Source organism: Apium graveolens, chromosome 9 (assembly GCF_009905375.1).
Source record: "Apium graveolens cultivar Ventura chromosome 9, ASM990537v1, whole genome shotgun sequence".
Taxonomy (NCBI): Eukaryota; Viridiplantae; Streptophyta; class Magnoliopsida; order Apiales; family Apiaceae; genus Apium; species Apium graveolens.
In genome coordinates, this window is record NC_133655.1 from 243,950,719 (window position 1) to 243,957,775 (window position 7,057).

Genomic DNA, 7,057 nt, shown 5'->3' on the forward strand with positions numbered 1-7,057 from the left:
ATCAATATATTGTATCCGAGAAGCAAAAAATGCAAATAAACTAGTATACGTACATCTAGCATACACACGCAACCCACCTATATGAATATGCAAGATAACTAATCTCCATTAAAGAGAACCAAAACCAAGTCCTTCATGTAATATCCGGGGTATATCGTGTAATTATTTTTGCTAATAAATAATTATTATCCGTGTTCAGTATCTATTCTGTGAATTAATTGTTAAGTGTTATATGTGCTTGGATATTTAAAAATAATATTAATTGAGTATTTTAATTTTTATATGTCCAAAATAAAATGTAGATAATTTTCATATCTTCCTAATTATTTTTATGTTGATTTATGGATTTATAAGAATCGTAAGAAATTTATAAAATCTTTTTCCGAGTATTTAAAATCTATTTTATAAAAACGGGAACCAACCGATGTTATCCGTTGTTACGTTTTTGGAACCCGAAACTCTTCCGAGAACTCCTTCCTAACCTAATTGCAATATTCCGAGCATTTTCCATGTTTTGACTTTTTCGATCCGGCGTACGGTTTGTCGTGCGCGGGTCCCGGCGCAACATTTTGGATACAATATTCTTTTCGGTAAATCAATAAAAATCGTATTTTCGATAAACGAGAGCTTTTTATTAAACTATCACAATTATCACCTCGTAATACGTGTAACCAGGCGCTGAGACCAAGACCGCAATACAAATTGTACTGATTTGGATAATTATCCCGAAAACCGATACCGTTTAGATCAGTTTTTATAAATAACCGTACCGTTTTATATCCGAAATGATCCAACAGGATACTAATTTTCCGTAATTATAAATAGCCTTTTCCCGTATTTTATTTCGTATCAAAATCATTTGCAGATAGTAATTATATAATTTTTCAGAGAAAAACCCTAGTTTCATAAACTGTTCTAAGAATCAAACAGCAAAACGAAGGCGTTATCGATCTCTGTTTTCAAAGCTTGAGTAACCAAAATGAAGGATTTGAAGAGCACTATCAGATTCTGAGCTTCATTTTACTGCAGAAATCAAGGTTATTTTTCTATATTTTTATTTAATTTTGAATTATTTTTATTAAAAATATGAATTTTTGTTCGGATGATTGTTTGTTTGATTTGATGATTGCATGTTGTAGAGCTTGTTTTCATGATGATTTTGATATATTATACGTCTGATTTGGAGTTCAATAACATGTTCAAATTTGAGTTTGATTTTCGAATTTTAAAATTAGGGTTTATAACCCGTATGAATGTTCTTAATTGAAATTTGGGGGTTTCTTATTTTGGAATAGATAGATGTTGTGGTATAGTGGGTTGTGTTCTCTGTGAAATTTGCAATCCAGTCGTACAAGTTTCATGAATCAACGAGGTCTGTAGAGAAGGGAGTTGTGATTTTAAAGTTACGTCAAGTTCGCCGGAAACCGGCGAACTTCCCGGCCATTTTCCGGCCAACTCAGGGATGTTTAGGAGGAATTGATTGCATGGTTGTGGTCCTGGTATTGTGTAGTGTTGATCTGGAGGTGTTGGTGGGGGGAGGACACCGGGATCGTCTTCTCCGGCGAGACAGAACGTTTTCCGGCGACCCGCCTGGAAAATTACAATTTAGTACCTGTAGTTTTTAAAAACGATACAGTTTGGTCCCCCAAGTTTCCAGAACTTGCAAATTTAGGATTCTTGTTTACAAATTATTTAAAAATCATATTTCCTATTTATTTTTATTATAAAAATTCGTTTTTAATTTCTGAAAATTCTAAAAATTATTATTTTAATTTCAAAAAAATTATTTTTAATTCAAAAACAAATCTGAATTAATTAGTTAATTAATTTCAGTTAATTTTTAATTTATTAATTGGTAAATTAATTCGAAAATTAATTGATTAATTGATTTAATTAATTATTAATTAATTTTAATTAATTATTTAATTAGATTTAATTATTTAAAAATGATTTAAAAATTCTGAAAAATAGTTTCGAGCTTTGAAATATTATTCTAAATTATTTTCAAGGCTCGATAGTTACTATAAAATTATTTTGAAGCCAGAATTGGCCAACCGAACCCTGTTTAATATTCCGAAACTGATCCAACGACCTGTTTTAATTCCGAAAAATGTTTTAAAAATCATTTTAAATACCCGAGAGCCTATTTATGACCCGAGTCTCCTTTATAAATGATATATCATTGATTATGTGACATGTTATATATTATATGTGACTTGTTGGTTGACTATCAGTCTGTATATTTGATGTTTACTTGTTTATTACATAACTTTCAATCCGTTAATCGGATTTGGGCGAAACGAAGGGTAGACAGAAGTATGAGTTGAATAGAATCGTATGAGTTGAATATTGATAGATGCTTATTATATGTGAGCAGAAGAGGCAAGAAGTAGGAAAGGGAAACAGGCAGTTGAAGAGTAAGACGGTTGGAATTGGAAGCGAGTGCAGTATAATAAGCTAATACCAGGCAAGTGTTCTGAACTTTCTGGAGATATTATAGTGATTGATAAACCTGTTCTATATTACAAGTTCTTTGAAGCACTGAACCCTAACCATGATCCCAGTTTTGATCTGGAGCCGTAAACCTGATTCTTTCTAGACCATTGATTGTTGTATACTCAAATACGAACCACAAATATACGATACTACTCCATAAATACATACAAACTAAATACCAAATACTGAATCGAATTACCTACATACTCAAACCATTGTATCTTGTGCTTTGAAAGACCAAATCCTTGAAACCCTGAAACGTTGATTCCTTTGTTATCCAATTCTTTCAATACCCAGCATCCAAGCTTTGAAAATGCCATATTGATCCCCATGAAAATTGAAACCATTTCATTATGAGACATCCAATGTTGTTAATAATTCTGTTTATTGTTTATTATTGCTTATTCTGTTGTTATGTTAGAATTGGATTATTTTTATAAAATTGAGGACCAGATTCATGGTCAGACCGTATAATGGTCAAGTTAGGCCAATGTGTGCCTTGGATCCAGTAGTTAGAGCAGTGATGTGTGCTTTGCTCGGAGTTAGTGCGTGACTGATCAGCAGCCTAACCTTGGTTTTTAAAATAAAAGTATAATATCCAATTCTAAATCAAAATCCATTGTTCACTTGATGTCATAACCATATTCACCGGATGATCATTATTCTCAGTTTTGTCATTATAACTTGCTGAGCTAGTTAGCTCATTTGTGCGATATTGTTTATGTTCTTTTCCAGTTAAGAAGGAACCAATTGGTAACGAGGATCCCCAGTCCAGTGCGAGAGCTAGGGGTTCAAGTTGAGGAAGTTGAGCTAGTAGGCTTCTTTTGGGATAATTTAAGTTTGTAAAAGTTTGTAATAATGTTTAATACTCAGTTTTGAGTTTAAATAGATGGGATTTGATCGGTATGTAATACAATAGTGTGTTTGGCTTGTGTGCATACTTTAACCTGTTACAGTCTGTGGTGGTTGGTAAGTAGGGTCACTGCATATTATTATTATCTTTATTATTGTTATAAATAGGTTATAAATAAGGTGTGTGTGGACCCCAAACTTCTGACCCGGGTTTGGAAGGCGCCACAGGTTTGGTATCAGAGCTACAGGTTATAAGTCACTGACACAAGCTTAGGTTGACGGGAGTGGGTAGAGGGTTAGGATTAGAATTAAGGAATCAGAAAAAGATAGAACGTCGAGAGGTTGAGTGTTACGGTATAACCGGTATTAGTATAATTCGCGTTGTGCTTCGAGATTCTTATATTGCGATATGATTTCAGATAACAACGATGGCCGACTCTTTTATCCCCGTATCAGATGATCACTCAGAGCCTTCAGTTGGAGCACCATCATCCGATCCACGTCCTGTTATTCCACCAGCATTGGCTATTCTACCTCCACCTGTATTGCAGCCCGTACCACTGCAGGCTATTCCACCCCCAGGCATGAGGCCACCTGTCAGAGGACCCCCACCTGCTGATTCAGGCTTTACTGGTCATTCAGTTACATGAGTACCTTTCCAGTTCTCTTCCTATCCTGTCCCATATCATCAGTTTGAGGCTTGCCTTATGGAGCAGCGATTCCTTCAGGGTCAGATTCAGGAGTTACTACATATTATGTGTACCAGAGAGGTTGGGAGTGGTGAGAGGCGACTCAGAGAGAGGCTACAGGTATTTCATAGAACAGCTGCAGTAAGGATTGCTGAGGCTACACATGAGGACATCACCCCTGATTTCTTAGTGGAGTGGGCTAAGTTGGTTCTAGAGGAGCTTGAGGAGATTGGAGGTACAGACTTGCTATGAGTCAGAGATCCAGAGATGGAAATGCTGAGCAGTATTGTGATAGTTGTATAGTATGTACAGTAGTGTGTAGTGTGTATCAGTAGACTTTTGAGTTGTATTATAGACTAGCTATGCTGACTAGTGAGTAAGATATTGTACCCTTTTTGCTTTTACTTTCGAAGCGTCTTTACGCTTGTACTACCTATAACTTTTGGATCTATATATATCAGTACATTTTCCTTTCCAGCACTGTCATTTACTTTATTGCCCCTGTTTTACTTTACCTTATTTATTGCACCAGTTATACCTCTGTGATACCATGTACCCTATTTTACATAACTGTTTATATTCTGTAAAGAAGCATGCAATTTATTTATTTATAACTGTTTTCAAAAAAAAAGATATTACTGTTTTACAAAAATTTTCTTTTATGCAAAAGATTTGATTCAAAAGCTAAATAAGTTGTTTGATTCTTTACAGAAAATGCATCCTAGAAGAAATACCTGCACCAACACCCAGAATGAAGAAACCAACAACAATAACAACCAAGATGATACAAACCAGAATGTGAACCCAGGACCCATGGACCCAGCAATAGCCCAGATTCTTCAAATCTTGGCCCAACAAACAGTTCACCTAGCACAACAACAACAAAGACAGACCAATTCCCATGTAACTTTCAAAACTTTTCAGGCAGTAAACCCACCAGAATTCAAGGGTTCCTTAGATCCGATTGAAGCAAATGTTTGGTTAAAGGAAATAGAAAAGGCATTTGCCTTAAAAAAAGGTGAAAGAGGAGCAGAAGGTTGAGTTTGCAAGTTACTATCTGAAGAATGAGGCCACCTATTGGTGGGAGATGGTGAAGACATTGGAGGGTACAGATGTTATTACTTGGGAGAGGTTTAAGGAATTGTTTTTAGAAAAGTATTTTCCTCAGTTTGTCCAGGATAAGATGGAATTGAAGTTTTTAGAATTAAAGCAAGGGAACATGTCGGTGACAGATTATGAGAGTAAGTTTGAGGAATTATCAAGATATATACCGTCGTATGTGGATACTTACAGAAAGAAAGCTAAGAGATTCCAGCAAGGTTTGAAGCCATGGATCAGAGGGAAGGTAGCCATTTTTGAATTGGATACCTATGCAGGAGTGGTACAGAAGGCTATGATCGCGGAGACAGAGAGTGAGATGTCACAGAAGGAGAAGGAAAGCAAGAAAAGGAAATGTGAAGGAAATGAAGGTCAGTCACAACCAGGGAAGTTTCTAAATTTTAAGAAGGGCAAGTTTCAGCCAGGGAGGAATTTTAATTTCAAGAGACATAATGCAGGCAACGGAAGCCAGGGCAATCGTCCAGTTAATGCGAATCAGCCGAATCAGTTGAGATTAACTTTTCCAGATTGTCAAGTATGTGGGAAGAAGTATGGGGGAGTTTGTAATAAGTTGAATGTAGTTTGTTTCAAGTGTAACCAGAAAGGGCACTATTCAAGGGAGTGCCGAAATCAGCCAGCCAGAGAGTCAGCAAATAAAGATCAGCCTATCCGGAATCCAGCAGTGAAGGTTCCAGCCATTGGATTTACGTGCTTCAAATGTGGAAAGCCAGGACATATGGCCAGGGATTGCAAGACACCAGCCCCATTCAATAATGCATTGAGGATTATGGGATCTACCCCAACAGTGAATGAGACTCCAAGGGCTAGAGTTTTTGACATGTCTGTAAAGGATGCTATCCAGGATACGGATGTCGTGGCATGTACGCTTAATGTGAATTCTTTATGTGCCAAAGTGTTAATAGATTCAGGAGCAACCCGATCATTTATTTCACAAGATTTTGTTAGTAAGTTAAATTGTCCAGTTGAGTATTTAAATGAAATGATGACTGTGGAATTAGAAAATCAAGAACGTGTATCTGTTAATCAAGTTTGTGGGAATTGTGATATTGAGATCTCTGGTAGTAAGTTTTGTGTAGATTTGATACCATTTAAGTTAGGAGAATTTGACGTTATCTTAGGAATGGATTGGTTATCTAAGCACGATGCCCAGATAGATTGTCGAAATAAGAAGGTAATGGTAAAGACGCCAGACAAAATGATAGTAACGTTCAAGGGCCAGAAGCAAGTAAAGAAGTTCTTAACAATGATTCAAGCCAAGAAGTTATTACGGCAAGGATGCGAGCACTTCATAGCATATATGATAGACAGAAGTCAAGAGCCAAGAAAACTTGAAAATATTCCAGTAGTGAATGAATTTCCAGACGTGTTTCCCGATGAGTTACCAGGACTTCCTCCAGATAGAGAAATTGAGTTTGCAATCGACTTAGCACCGGGAACAGAACCAGTATCTAAGGCCCCGTACAGAATGACGCCCGTTGAGATAAAGAGCTAGAGAAGCAATTGCAAGAGTTGTTAGAGAAAGGAGTAATTAGACCCAGTATATCCCCGTGAGGAGCCCCGGTATTATTTGTCAAGAAGAAAGATGGAAGCATGAGACTATGCATCGACTATAGGGAGCTCAATAAGCTTACAATTAAGAACAAGTATCCGTTACCTAGAATTGACGATTTGTTTGACCAATTGAAGGGAGCCAAGTACGTCTCCAAAATTAATTTAAGATCAGGATATCATCAACTGAAGATCAAGCCAGAAGATATACCAAAGACAGCTTTATGAACAAGGTATGGACATTATGAATTTTTAGTAATGTCTTTTGGATTGACCAATGCCCCGGCAGCATTTATGGACCTGATGAATATAATTTTCAAGGAGTATTTAGATAAGTTCGTTATTGTGTTTAT